Source organism: Eupeodes corollae, chromosome 1 (assembly GCF_945859685.1).
Source record: "Eupeodes corollae chromosome 1, idEupCoro1.1, whole genome shotgun sequence".
Classification (NCBI taxonomy): Eukaryota; Metazoa; Arthropoda; class Insecta; order Diptera; family Syrphidae; genus Eupeodes; species Eupeodes corollae.
In genome coordinates this window covers 69,376,107-69,392,283 of record NC_079147.1, presented here as the reverse complement: position 1 = coordinate 69,392,283, position 16,177 = coordinate 69,376,107, and positions in this window count along the sequence as shown.

Below are 16,177 nucleotides of genomic sequence, written 5' to 3'. Positions count from 1 at the left end.
TATTACAGACTGATATTGTTTCTACAATATTTATATCAAGTTTACCCGTTGATGTCTTGGGATCTTCTTCGCCATTCTGTTGAAGGTTTTCAATCATTTTCTCTAAATCTTTTTCATTTTCTATGTTTTGCGTGAAATCATGTGGTAATTGTAGACCTACCTTAATTTTACTTGCGAAAAAGGCTTCATTAGCACTTTGCTTGATGCCAGCGTGAAAAAAGCCCTGTTTTTCATGAGTTGAACAAACCTTATACATTCGCTCCAATGTGAATTATTATTGTCTTGCATCCAAGTGGTAAGCATATTTTCGATATCCTGATTCGCCTTTTCCACACTTCCTTGGCTTTGCGAATTCCTGGGCTTACCGTGGATAAATTTTAAGGTAGGCCAATATGTTTTTAAATTTTCGATTACTTTGTTGGAAACCTATGGAGCACCCAGTAGAGTAAATATGTTTAATATTATATACGCCACCTCTTAAGGTAGTTTAGCTCCTAGGATTTATATGCAATTCCTATTGCTGCTTACGAGATGTATAGAATTCCTAGACAATGTGTATAGACAAAATTAATTCACATATTTCCTTGCAACTTTTGGCATTGTATACTTATTGTATACATATTATATATAACGACGGATTACATACATTTCCGGTAACATATAGAAATTATGCTATCAAAAAATACAAATTTCTAGTCTACGTCATCTTGAATGTTCGAATAGTTAATGATTTTATAATGTATCATTAAATAAGCTACAAGAGACTTAAAAGTTGGTCTATTGTCACTCATGTGAGCTAGTAATATGTCAGTGGATTACATGGTGCTTACCTTTTGTCGCAGTTTTGTATTAAATATAAATAGTTTAGTTCGTTACTGCATCTTTTCTAAATCTTTTTTATTTAAAAGACGACATTTTGTTTCTATTCTTCTCTCAAATGTTAAGTATAAGAGGTTTTGATGTCATTTACTAAATGGCCAAGTCTCGGTCCATGGTTAAACCATAACAAAACCTTTAGCTTAATTTTAAATAATCTTAATCTTGAAATCAAAAATAGATGTAGTGATTTTTGGGGAATACAATTTAGGCATTAATTACTTTGACACCAAATATGTTTATATTTATTCATCAGCCAAAGAACAAAGTTCTCTTAAAGACTAATGATTAACATTTATTCACTGCAGACCCACTAAACTGCGCCAACTACAGAGGCATCAGTCTCCTTAACATTGCGTATAAGATCCTCTCTGCCGTATTATGTGAACGTCTGAAGCCACTCCTGGCTTCAGACCAGGAAAGTCCACTATCCACCAAATATTCACACTACAACAGATCTTGGAAAAAACCCAGGAACTTCAAATCGATACCCGCTATCTCTTTATTTTCAATCCGCGTATGACAGCATCTATAGGGAAGAGCTCTACCGAGCAATGTCTAGTTTTGGCGTACCTGTCAAACTTATCCGTTTGTGCAGAATGTCGATGGAGAATGCACGCTGCTGTATAAATGCCGGAAAAGATCTTACCAAAAAAGGTTTGATACAAGGCGATGCACTGTCATGCAACTTCTTCAACATCGTTCTGAAAAGAATTGTGCAAAACTCAAGCGTCAACACTAGAGACACAATCTTCCAAAGGTCCATCCATTTACTCGGATACGCAGATGATATTGACATAATTGGAAGATCAAAGCGTGATGTCAGTGGAGCTTTTTTGAGCATTGCGACTGAAGCAAAGAAGATGGATTTAGTGGTAAATGAGGGCAAGACCAAGTACATGCTGTCATCAAAAAAGGACACTGAACAACAACGTCTTGGACAAAACGTCACCATGGACAGCTTTAACTTTGAGGTAGTTAAGGACTTTGTCTACATAGGCACCGCTATTAATGCAGACAACGACACCAGCGCTGAAATCAAACGAAGAATAACTCTTGCAAATCCCTGCTTCTTTAGACTTAGAAAGCAATTGAAAAGTAAAGTCCTCTCTCAAGCATCTAAAATCACCATCTATAAGACACTCATCATCCCGGTTCTCATTTATGGCACTGAGGACTGGACCCTGTCAAAGAAAGATGAGGACGTGTAGGATGCTTCGAGAGAAAAATTCTTCGGTGGATTTTTGGAGAATGGAGGAGAAGATATAACGACGAACTGTACGGGCTCTACAGCGACTTACACTGACCTAGTTAGCAGAATTAAAGTCCAACGGCTTAGATGGCTAGGTCATGTTAAGGGGATGGATATCAACGCTCCAGCCCGAAATCACTTCGACTCCATTGGATTTTTCACATTACCACACATAGTGTAGAGTAAGATAACACACATAAACAGATACTTATACGCTGCTTCCCACCACCATTAGCCGAATTTGAGATCTGTTGTCTCTACGCTTGTTCAGCAAGCCCACAGGACATATGACAGCGACCCAACAACAGTATTTCCTACATTTATCTTGCCACTGAACTTTCACTGCTGACAATTTTCTCAAATCACGTAGCTACTCTAAAAACCAAGATTGCTTAAGCCAATTTCTTCAAAGAAAAAGGAAGATTGCTAACTAGATAAAAAAACCTTCCTGCCGTATGTAAAAGGTGTAACTGACAGGGTAGGTAGAGTTTTAAACAATATGGTATAAAATCCATATTTTTACCACCTAAAAAAGTTATTAACTACCTTCAATTGCCAAAACACCAATTGCCTCTACAAAAACCTGGAGCATAAGCACTATATAAAGGATAGCCTCAGAGGACCATTGCTACACGCTTACAAGAATACATTAGCTGTGTAAGTAAGAAGCAAAGAGTAAAGTCAGCCATTATGCCAACACATATTAGACCAGCCAGAAGAACACCACTGGATTCACGCTTTACATCCCTCGACGGGTACGCTAAGCGATTGAGATATAACGTCACACAAGTTTCAATGGAGAAGACAGCTTTAATCTTGGGTTTTACAAACTTGGGTTTTACCACCAAAAACAACAGCCAGAAAAAGAATCCCCTACTCATATGCACAACTTGCGTAGCAAACATCGCTCATAATATTTTGTGGTAGTTTCCCGGTGACCACGCTCAATGCAATTTAAAGCGAAGCGTTCGGGGTATGAACTAAATTAAACTCACTCATATATTATTATAAAAGACCTTAAAGCGGTGTTTGGTATCCTACTTGTCTAAGGAAATATAGCCTCGCATGGTTGAACGAAAATGCAGTTTTTAGAACCTTAAAATTTGAATCAAGCAGAACTATATAAAGTTTAATTTAAAAGTTCCAAAGGTTTCGTCTTCTTACATATCGATAATTACATCGCATATGAGATGCAGCATTGCATTTGCAGCTTAATTAAAAAAAAAAAAAAAAAAACAATCTCAAAAAAATCCATATCCAAGAAATATTTAAAAAATGTGTTGCAGCTGTTTATTGTTTATATTTACTTACCATGTCAGCACTTCAACCCACGCAACTTAAATTTGGCAGTTCCTATTTATAATTTTTCTTCATAATTCCATCTGTTCGCATGTGAAGGTCGACTTTTTTAAAAATCCATAACTTAATATACTTTCAAACTTTGACAGAAATAAAAATATTATTTTAAGACAGCCGAAAAGAATGTATTTTATTTTTCTGAAGATATCCAACAGGTGTTTCGTGTTTCTATGATTTATTGTACTGAGAATAATATTTTCATTTTTTGCAAAACAAATTCCATTAACCTGTCCAGTATTTTCTTTCTAATTTGTATTTGTAAGTAATTTTTTTCAGTACATTTCCATTGGCTTTTTTCGTGTTAGTTAATATATTTTTATATTGATTTAATTAATATTGAAGATCTATATTTGATATCATAGCTAAAGTTACAATGAAATGTTTCAAAAATACATTGTTTATTGAAAAACTCAAAGGCGTTAAGAACGAAAATTCCCATTCCTTCTTTATTGATATTGAATACTCCAGACGAACACATATTACTAAAAGACATTCTAATATTGTTGAATAAGTTTTTCATAAACTAACGAACACAAATTTTGAAACTCTGTAGGTAAGTATTTTCGAATTGAATTTCCTCTTATCAAAGTATAAGACCTCTCAAAAGAAAGGAATGTTCTGATGGAATAGATTCCTGAACTTATTTAACCGTATATTTTATCAAAAGTCTTCTAGTTCTCATTTTGATTGCCTTTCTTTGAATTTTATGTACGAGTTACATCGCATCTTTTCATTGCATATAAAAAAGTCTACATATCTTATCCTTTAGCCAATATGAATGTGTTTACAAACTAATATCAAAAGGAATGGATAAACCTAAGCTTTTGACAAAAACATTACTATTTGCTCTAACTGATGTGTATAAACAGCTATGCCCAAGGTAATAGGAACACTTGAAGAAAAATCTCATGTGATCTTATCAAAGTCAAATGTTCGGTAGGATTTTTAGTGTATGTAATTCAATATAATTATGGAATGAAAAATCAAAGAAATATTTTGGAAAAAGTCATACAGAATAATATATTAATCCTAATGAATCCCACTCATAATGTGATCAGTTTACATGCCCCATGGTGGAATGGAAGGACCAAAAGCAAACCTTACCAATAAGTGGGTAACCTACGCCGGTAAAAACAGATTGAATCTGGTCTTGAGGTGCGATGCCAACGGACATAATGTTCAATGGGGTAGCACTGATGTCAATACCAGAGATGAGTCAATTTATGAACACATTTGGGAACACAATCTATTGGAATCAAAAAGAAGGGAAAACAGTCGCTTTTGTGATAAAAACCCCAAAGGAAGTACTAAACATTACGGTTACCATTAATTCATTAACTTGTATTATAGTCCAATCGCGAGAATTAAAAGAACCCTCATTCTCCGACCATATGCTAATTGAACTAATGATACACAGAAAAAAAAAATTGTCATATTAATAATCGTCGATAGTCAACCTGAAATGGGGCCAAATTGTCGCATTGACTACCAAAATAGTCAATATGACAACCTTATTTTTAAAAATTGACTACTGGATAGTCAATAGAACTATTTTCGATTGTCAATATGACAACTGCAGTAGTCAATAGAACAACTTCGGTAGTCAATACGACAATTTGGTTGTAATATTGACTACCCAAAATTGACTATCGAGAATTGTTATATTGACTACCACAGTTGTCCTTTTGACTACCGCAGTTGTCATATTGACTACCGCAGTTTTCATATTAACTACCGCATTAGTCAATACGACAACCGTAGTTTCAATTTCTTTCAACCAAAGTTGTCATATTGACTAACGAATTGTACAAAAATTTCAGATCCCAAAATTGACAACCGAAAATTGTTCTATTGACTATCGCGGTTATCGGATGAAAATTGACAACCAAATTGTCATATTGACTACCAAAACAGTCAATAGGATGACTATTTTCGTTCTGTGTAGTACAAATTTCTGGTAATTTGTAAAAATTGTGCGCAACACTAGGTTATCGTCAGTTCCTACGCTCGTTTCAAAATGACACTCCTTTTATAAGCTCGATTGATAAAGCCAATTTGTTTGCAGCACAGTTTGCTGTTAACTCAATGAGTGACATGACCCCTCCTGTACTTGAAAGCACCAGTATTGTTGCTAGAGTACTAAAAAATCTTGACACTCACAAATTCGATGACGCGGATAGTATCCCCGCTATTGTTCTGAAGAGGTGTTCTTCACTGCTGATAAACCCACTGCGTAAGATTTTCCATCTGTCCCATTCTTCTGGTTTCATTTCGAGTGGATTTAAAACTGCATTTGTCCAGCCAGTCCATAAAAAAGGCGAATCCTTGTCCCCCTCTAACTATCGTCCAATTGCACCTACGTCCCTTCTTTCCAAGGTCATGGAAACGCTGTTAAATCTTCAGCTTAAGCAATACCTTGAAGAACGGAAGCTTCTTAAAGACCGGCAGTATGGATTTCAGTGAAATAGGTCCACTGGTGATCTCATGGTTTATCTCACCGAACAGTGGAACAAATCGTTACATTGTTTTAGAGAAGGTTATATTATTGCACTTGATATTTCAAAGTCATTTGATAGAGTTTGCCACCAAGCTCACTTATCGAAAATGCGTGAAAATGAATCCATTCTTCGTTTTGTTAGAAATAACTTTTCGGACCGTCAATTTAAGTAGTATTGAACGGGCTCAAATCTGATACCCACCCAATATATGCTGGTGTGCCCCAGGGTTTCGTTTTGTCTTCGACTCTCTTGGCTAGATTCATAAATGATCTTTTGTCTGAAACTTCTAACCCACTACATTGTTTTGCTGAAGGCAGTACCCTCTGCCTTTTATATTTGTTTTTAGATTATCATCCTTGTTCTTCGGATGTGGACTACCAAAACGGCAGCGTATGATAAGCTCATTAAATTCTTATCTTGACAGTATTGTTCAACATTTGGAATCAAAAACCGTGTAGAATTTAATGCTTCGAAGACTCAATGCTGTCTACTGTAGCAAAAGCGTAACCCTCCTCCAATACCACAATCCATAGGTGGTACTTGCATCGAGGAGATTGAACAACTATCAGTCCTTGGTATTTGTATCAGAAACCACTTGTTGTAGAGGGATCACATATTTGACCTCGCCAAAAATGCTGGTAAGTGTTTAGGTTTCCTCCGACGATGCAAGAAGTTTTTTACCCCTTCTGATCTGGCTATTATTTACATAACTTTTATTCGTCCTAAACTCGAGTATAACTGTCATATTTGGGCTGGTGCCCCAATAACGTACTTGAGTCTTCTGGATAGAATTGAAAAAAGATCTCTAAAAGTGATAGGAGACCGTTCTCTCACAGAAATATTTACTTCTCTTGAACACCACCGCAGGGTCGCATGTCTCTGATTCTTTTATACAGTTGCATTCTTCCCATTAAACAATTCAACCGCAATACCCGTACTGCTAGGAATGCGCATCAGTTTACTATTGAGCCCAATTACAGACTCACTGTTAAGTACAGAGATTCTTTCTTTAGCCGCACTACACGAATGTGCAATGCTTTACCTGACTCAATATTTCCCATTCATTACGATAAGCAGCCATTCAAAACCAATGTGCGTTGGTTTCTCCTTTCTAATCCTATCCTCATATCGTAATTGCTCACAATGTGTCTAATCATTATAAAGGTATTAAACAAAAATAAAGAGCCTGAGCAAAACTTTTTGAGAATCATCGCAATACTTTCTAGCAAAAATTCTATTGTAAATAAGGTATTGATATACAGATAAATTATTTAGAATCAAATAACATATCGAAGTCGAAATTTTTATATACAGATACAACTAGGCTTACAGGAATCTGAAGAAGATTGTTGCCTTCTTAAACCTTCAAATAACCACCTTAGTGACCAATGAGGTTGTCAACAAAAGGAAAGAAACAAAAATTCTTTTCAGTGTTTCCGAACGCAATTGACAAGACAGTAAATGGGACTCCGTCAAGTTAAGTTAAAGCAATTCAAGGCAGTGCCGCAAGGAGTCTAAAGAACTGCTTGGCAAAAATTCTGTGACAAAATAGAATGTAGATAGCTTGTGGGAGGAGGACAGAGTGTTCTATCTCCTCTAGGCACATCTGACCATTGTTTCATATCAGCAAAAAACTCAGTGTAAAAACTCTCTAGTTAAAGAAAGAGCTCCTAAGAGAACCGTTTAGCAATACGAGAAAGCCAACTGGGACTGTCTGAATGATTATTAAGGGATTCTTAACTGATCACTATGCTTCCTCAATAGTGATGTTGACTCCAGCGCTCCAGTTCAAGCAAGCCATGAAGGCCTGCAATGCCCATATTCGATGGACGAAATTTTTACATGACCAAATATTACGGCAAAAAAAATTGCAATGTCCCAAAGGCAGTAAACATTTTTGGTGATTTGTAAAAAATATGAGGAATTATTCCTCTTCCTCGGTGCCTACGCTCGTTGATAAGGACAATCCATTTGTAAGCTCTCTTTGTTAGGCAGTTCGAGGACAATTCAACGCTGCCAGTGAGTGTTATGACTCCACCTGTAATCGAGCGAGTTAGGTAATCTATGGGGCAAATCTTTTTTCGCACACATACTGTGGCGAGAGTCCTAACAGATGTTAACATACGTAAATCCGATGGTCCGGATGGTATCCCCGCTATTGTTCTGAAGAGGTGTTCTGCAAAGCTGGCAAAACCACTGCGTAAGCTTTTTCATCTGTCTTACTCCTCAGGTCTTGTTCCGAGCGGATGGAAAACTGCATTTGTCCAGCCTATTCCCAAAAAGTCGCATCTTCCTCACCCTTTAATTATCGACCGATCGCACTTACGTCCCTTCTTTTCAAGGTCATAAAAACGCTGATTAATTATCAGCTCAAGAAATATCTCAAAGATCGAAACCTTCTTAATGATCAACAGTATTTGATAGGGTTTGGCATCAGGCTCTCTTATGGAAAATGCGTGCTTTCGGTTTTCATGAATTCCTCCTTCATTGGATTAGCAATTACCTTTCGAATCGTTCAATACAAGTTGTATTGGATGGATTCAAGTTTGAAAACCACAAAATAAATGCTGGTATGCCCCCAACTGTTCTCTCCAACACTCTTTCTCATTTTTATTAATGATCCCCTGTTTGAAACTTTATATCCAATACATTGTTTCGCTGACGATAGTACTCTTAGCTTTTATCTCTACTGGCGACAGAGAAATTCCTAACCACTATAAGGGAACAACTGTACCAAGCCTTATCCAGAACTTATACATGGATAAAAAACAGTGACTTTGTGATTAACCCCACTTAAATAACGAAATCAAGATAAATACTAGGAGAACCCCTAGATGTGAAGGGGTCCAAACACATTGGAGAGATCCAAAAAAGCTCAGATCTCATTCTGCTCATGCAATACGATCTTCAGTAGAAACTGGGGACTAAATGCTAAAATCATAGTATGGTTGTACACTGTAATCGTCTGACCAGTTCTCACTTATCCTAACAAGGTATGGTGCTAAAAAATAAAAAACCTTCATAAGAGTACAGATAATGGCATGCAGAGCATAACAGAAGCGATGAGGACCACTCCCACTGCAGGAATGGAACCAATACTCAGTCTTCAACCGCTAAACATTTATGTAAAAGAAAACACTGGAAATAGTGCCTTACGGCTAAACCAGGTCAACTGCTGAGAAACTAGCCACAACTGAAAACTCTTTCAGGCCATTTTCATTGATAGTGAAGCAGAAATAAAACTGATACTATAGCCAAGAAGAAACGGTTCCTAGCTCACAGCACAACATTAGACTCTGCTGGGAAAAGAAAGAGCTTTTGATGTCTGTAAACGATAGAGCTGATGATCTGACGAGGGCAGGTACAACTTTGGGCCAATCCCCATATAAGCAGACGTATTAACAACCTGTCCTGTGAGCATAAACAGATCATTGGTAACAAGATACTTCTAAAATTCAATGAAAGATGGGACAGCCTCAAAATAGGTGATACAGCCAAGAAATGATGGCCCGAATTTGAGAAAAATAGATCCTGTTCGATTTTTACGATTGCTTGTGTATAACCATTACAAAAATGCAGCTTACCACTGATGACGCGTGCAAAGGGTACAATGATGAATAAGAGCATTAAAATACAGCAGACTTTTTTTTCACTGCCCAGCACTACGCCACACTATCAAAAAAACCCTTAGCCAGAAACTTTTACAATACGTACGCACTTCAGGCTTATAAGGCCGTATATAAGATTCTAAATGGCTAGAACAAGAGAATGCATGACATCATTTATTTTCAGGAAATTCTAAGTGTTGCGATGACGCCATCACTTACCCTCCCATTTACCAAATAATAAGTTAATATTTTGCGATAAAAATGTTGTTAATATTACTTTAAAAAGAAATTGTTGTTAATATTATTTTGGCCATAGCTGTACTCTCATATGTAAAATAAACCAACGACGATACACTCGGCTCATATAGCCAAGCTGAAAAGCACGTTCATTGAAAATAGATACTTTATTGAACGTGTCACGTACAAAACATTAACAGAGCCATCTTTTATACAAGAGCTACAAACAATTTTGTTTTGTCTATCTTTATGTTGTACATCGGCGATGTGTTGTGATGGCTCAAAGAAATGCGTTCGCAGGGCTTAAACCGAAACACACAAAAGGAAAAATTGTTTTCTTTCCATCTGTTCTTGTCAATAAAATTATGCAAGAATAAACATTTCCAAAATACATTATTTTTTCTTTGAATTTAAATAGCTCCAAACACAGAACACACTTCTTCATACATAAAATATCTCTTAAAAATCAATCATACCCAACTCATACATATGCTAACTGATGTGAAGTATGTTCGAACATAATAAGCTTTTTAATCTATAACAGATAGTTCTTTTTTAATCTAATATATATTGAAATTTCATGTGTAAACAAAAATATGTAACCATTACACATACTGAATCAGCTTCTGCATTCAAAACGATAACTAAGTAAAAATTAGAAAATGTCAGTCAAAAACAAAGCTGACGAGGATGACTAAGCATTTGGCCGGCTAGTATGGCGTGTATCTTTATGGAGTATCATCTGCGAATGATGTGTTTCAAGCTTTTCGTGTGTCTCATGTCTCTTGTCTCTTAGCCTCATTCCATTCGAATCTGGTCAATGTCACTCTAAACAAATCTTTTAATACACATCAATCAATCCCCAGAAGATCCAAAGGACAACAACATACTGTGTGTAGCTATGGTTGCGGATAGGCTATCGGTCTTGACTTGATATCTCTTGGATATGGATTCCATATTGTGTATAGGAGATATTAGGGGTAGATTTCATAAATCGGAAAGAAGAACTTTTGAATCATGTTCTTCTTTCGTTTAAATTTTTTCAAGAATATTTGAGCTCCTAGAATTCCCTCGGATATTTATGTGGGGGCAAATCTACCCCAATTTACCCTAATCTTTTGGAAGATATATACAAAAACCCTTTCAAAAAAGATTGACTATTACATTGCCTGTTTGAAATATATGACTTTTTGATGATTTTGAATTGTTAGAAAGTAGCTGGATATTTGAAGAAAAATAGAAAATACAAATAAGCACTGCACAGCATAAAACAACTAAGGTTGGTCCTTTTACTTTATTTGACGTTCTAATATATTTAACGTTCTTGTTTTTAATTTTGTTTTTCTGCAACGAAGCTTTAAAGTTAATGCAGTTTAGGAAGTAACAAAGCTTAAGCAATGTTTTTTTCTGATCTATAAACTAAACAGAATACTTTATTTAAGTATATCGAATCTCCTTTTATAAATTTATATAAGTTATTAAAACAACGATGCTTTAAAAATTTAAATAGAAACTATGTTCTTAAGGCTTAGTTAAGACACAATAAAGTATAGTAACAATAAGTTGTATGATGGTTTTGCAGATCCTAAAAATTTATCTTAGAGGTAATTTTAAATCATTTGTGTATCTCACTTTCTGAAAATATTACATATATAATATTTGACAAACCTTAAAACGCCTTATTGTATACCAACTTTGTATACTCGAGCCCTTTAAGATTTCTTACCACTTATTGTCATTAATTATTATTTTGAACACTAAACGATAGGTAAAGTCTCAAAAATTGATGAAATCTTCTATGAAAACTTTTAAAAATTTTTTCTATTTATTTATTACCCTTAATAAAGTTTTAACAGACCATGCAATGCTCTTATTCCAAGATAAGAATCTTGTGCACAAATGTATTTATTTAAACTTTCCGAATTCGCTCATTTTTTAAAAAGGAAGTTATTGTAATGGATCCGATTTGTCAAATTGAAAATTTTTACATTTCTCGACGTTTCAAGGTCCCTAGAGTCGAAATAAAAGATTTTTAGAAAGATGTCTGTGCGTGCGTGTCCGTACGTTCGCTACATTTTTTTCGTCGTCCATAACTCAAGAACCTGTAGAGATATCGACTTCAAATAAATTTTGTTATAGAGATTATAATTTGTTTCACGGGTCTCTTGCGAGGAATTGACTAATTCTCCAAGAGTAATTCTTGTCATGAAAAGTGCTTTCTCAAATTAGCCGTTCGCATAATAAACTGTAGGTCCCTTCCATCCCTGATAACATTAGGCCTGGTTCTTTATGGACTGTTGCGCCACCAAATTTTATTTTTTTTAGATAATATTGCTGAAAGATGAGCATTTTAGTTAAGCCTAAATATCTCACGAACCAATGACGCTAGAGACTTGAATTAAATTTTATATAATAAATTGTATCGTAAAACCAATCCAGTATATTTTTGAAAAAAAATCCCATTAACGTTTTGTTTTTTTTTATAAATCGAAAAAACAAAAAATAAAACCCTAACCAAAAAATTTATAAAACTTTTTAAAAATTTATTTTCGACTCAAATATCTTTTCAAAACTTTGAAATATTTAAACTGCTTTTATCTTTAAAAAAATATTGTTGTCAGCATTCATTAAAATTTTGAGAACAATCAAATCAACAGTTTTTTTTTTACAAAAAACTAAAAACTTAAAAAAATCTGAAAGTTGGTAAAAATTGATTTTCGACCCAAATATCTTTTTAAAAGTTTTATATTATGGTTTCCAACTAATTTTAACTTTAAAGAAATATTGTTTTTAACATCCAGCAGACCGTTTTTTCATAAAAAATAAAATCTACCAAAAATAGTACGCAAATTTGGTAAAAATTGATGTTCGGTTCTTGATATCTCAAAATTAATTTCATTCATCCAATTTGTAAAAATTTAAGAAATGTTAAACTAAACTATTTCTTTATTTGAAAAATATTGTTGGTAATTTTAAAATTTGTATTAATAACTTAACTAACAACTTTTATAACCCAAAACGAAAACCTACAAACTTTTAAGCAAGAGTAATCGACAGACAGGATGGGAAGTATTCAGTGTGGGTTGCATCATAGCCTCTTTTTTTAATGCGAAATCTATGTTAGAAAAAACTAAAATTCTGTAGATGACAGACCGATTCTATCATATAGTTTTTGTACTTTGTTTCACAAAAGAAATGGAGAACAGAAAATATTGAGATTGGAATGTTAAAAAAGTCGGCTCAGTATTAGTTTTCAAATAGAACAATATACGATGTAACTCAGGTTAGACCTTTAATGCAGTACCAAAATGATCTGCTTTCTAAAAAAATGGGACAATTAAGCTTGAATTCAAATCCAGTATGGTCACAGATTTACTTAAATACCAACTGCTGTTAAGTTGTTAGATATTACTTATCACCATTTATTGTTTTTAGTATCGGATCGTTTGCCCTATGAACACCAGATACAAACTTTAAAGGTTTATTTTACGAAAGAGTTTTCCCATTTAATTACAGAGGATAATATTGTTAACATAGACTTTTGTAGAATACTTGGAAAAGGCCTTCGACAGCGTATGGTTATAGGGTCTGTATCTAAAGTTAAACAGACTAGGCATAAGTAAACCACAGTTTTATATGCCTTATGAAATGCTTAATGGTAGACGGTTTATTATCAAAATTAGCAATGTAACATCTACCGAAATCTTTGATATTAAAATGGCCTTCAACATTGAGCGGTTAACTCGCCGATCTTATTCAGTATTTACACCATCAGTGATCTGATAGCAAGTCTGACTCAGGCAATAGCGTACGCCGCGCCGATGACCTAATTGCGTACAGAACGGTGCCAAAAGTTGAGATTATCAAGAAACCTTTGCAGGGTGACTGTACTTGTATTTTGACAGACATATGAGTGCTGCTTTGACCAGAGCTAGGGAGCGTTTGCTACCCCAATAATAAGTACTGTGAAAGTGCACGTTTAAGTAGCACAATTTCGCCCGAAGATTGTCTCTATTTAGACAATCGAGGGATTATACAGTGTAGGGAGGCAGTTCCGCTAATCTACCACGTCAGCCGTACAACTCTAGGCGACTCCTTTACAATCGAGACATCCTCGCCTGGACGAAGCCCAGCGCCTTCGGTTTATTACAACTGTTTCCAATAGGGAGAACCAGTTTTTGTGGCTTCAAATTGAGAATGTCATTAAAAGCTGTCCAGGACTTTTGGTCTTTGCTTACATAGGTTAAAAGATTAGGTTAAGGACAGTCAGTGTGGCGCAAAATAAAAAAATATTCTAAAAAATAAAAAAGCTGATTGTGGCTGTTCTAGTTTTTAAACAGTTTTAAGTAATTTTGATAAGTAGTATTGGTTTTGGTTAGTTTTAAGTAGCTTAATGGATTTCGGTTTATTTTTTATTTAGTTTTAAGTTTTATATAAAACAAAAAATAATGATAAAGATCCAATTTTTTTTATTAATTTTCTTTGTTTTAGATTAAGGTCTTGTTATTAACTTCCCATAGGAAGTTATTGTAATGCGTCCGATTTGTCAAATTGAAAATTTTGACATTTCTCGACGTTTCAAGGTCCCTAGAGTCGAAATAAAAGATTTTTAGAAAGATGTCTGTGCGTTCGTGTGTACGTACGTTCGTACGTCCGTACGTCTGTACGTTCGCGACGTTTTTTTGTCCTTTATAGCTCAAGAACCAGAAAAGATATCGATTTTAAATAAATTTTGTTATGCAGATAATAAGGCAGAAAGATGCAGAAACGGCTCTCAAGAAAATTGCGTGGGTGGTTTTTTTAACATAGCAGTTTAAAAAAAAAGGTGAAACATTTTGGTTAACACTAAATATCTTACGAACCAAAAACGCTAGAGACTTGAATTAAATTTTATATAATATATTGTAACGTGACAGGTATATAAACAGGTATATTTTTTTTTTTTAAAATCGATATAACGGTTTTTTTATAAATCAATAAAATTGAAAAAAAAAAATTGTCACCTCCAAAATTTTACGACTGAAATATGATTTCATCTCTAAAACAATTTTGTGCAACGAAGAATAATATTTTTTTTATAAAAAATAAAAATCTAAAAAAAACATTACTCTAAGTTCGTAAAAATTGAATATCGATTCAAATATCTTTTCAAAAACTTAAAATTTAGGCTTCAAATTATTTTATCTTATAAGAAATATTGTTTTCAACATTTTAATAAACTTTGAGAAAAATCGAATTGACAGTTTTTTTTACAAAAAATAAAAACCTAAAAAAAATTATAAAAGTTGGTGAAAATTGATTTTTGACTCAAATATCTTTTCAAAACTCTGAGATATTGGCTTTAATTTACTTTTATCTTTCAAAAAATCTTGTTTCCAACATTCGGTAAAATTTTGAAAAAAATCGAATTGACAGTTTTTTTTACAAAAAAATAAAAACCGAAAAAAAATTAACAAAAGTTTGAAAAATTGATTTTCGACTAAAATATCTTTTCAAAAATTTTAAATATTGGCTTCTAACTAATTTTATCTTATGAGAAATATTGTTTTCAACATTTGATAAATTTTTTGAAAAATTCGAATTGACAGTGTTTTTACAAAAAATAAAACTCTAAAAAAAACAATACTAAAACTTGGTAAAAATTTACGTTCGGCTTAAATAGCTTTTAAAACTTAAAAATATTGGCTTTAAACTTATTTTATTTCACAAAAAATATTGTTTTCAATATGCAGTAATTTTTATATAAAAATCCAACAGTCCGTTTTTTCATAAAAAATAAAACCTACAAAAAATAGTACGCAAATTTGGTAAAAATTGATACGAGTACATTACATAAAGACAAACTTTTAAGCAAGACAAATCGACAGACGGGATGGGAAGTTATCAGTTATCTTTTTTTAATTATTTTGACTGCCAATTTAACCTTTTCTCAGCACCATTATTAATTTTTTTTTCTCAAAATGTGTATCGTCACAATTTGATGTGGTTTTTGGGCTCGATTGGAAAATCAGGATTCAGCGAAATGGTTTACGTCTGTACTTAATTTGTGTGCAAGAAAGCTTGAGACTATATTTTTTTGTATGAAATACTTATTGAAATGGTAAATTTAAATCGTATGTATATAATATCATCACAAAACTTAAAATAAATAAACAGACCGTTGAGAACCAGGGCCTATTGACTTACAGCTCTCAACCATTCCTGCGAGTACTGTTGTCAGGGATGAAGGGGATATACTATTTTAAGCCGAATCTGAACGGCTAATTTGAGAAAGCACTTTTCATGACAAGAATAACTCTTCGAGAATTTGTCAATTTCTCGCAAGAGGCAGTAGCCGTGAAAAACAC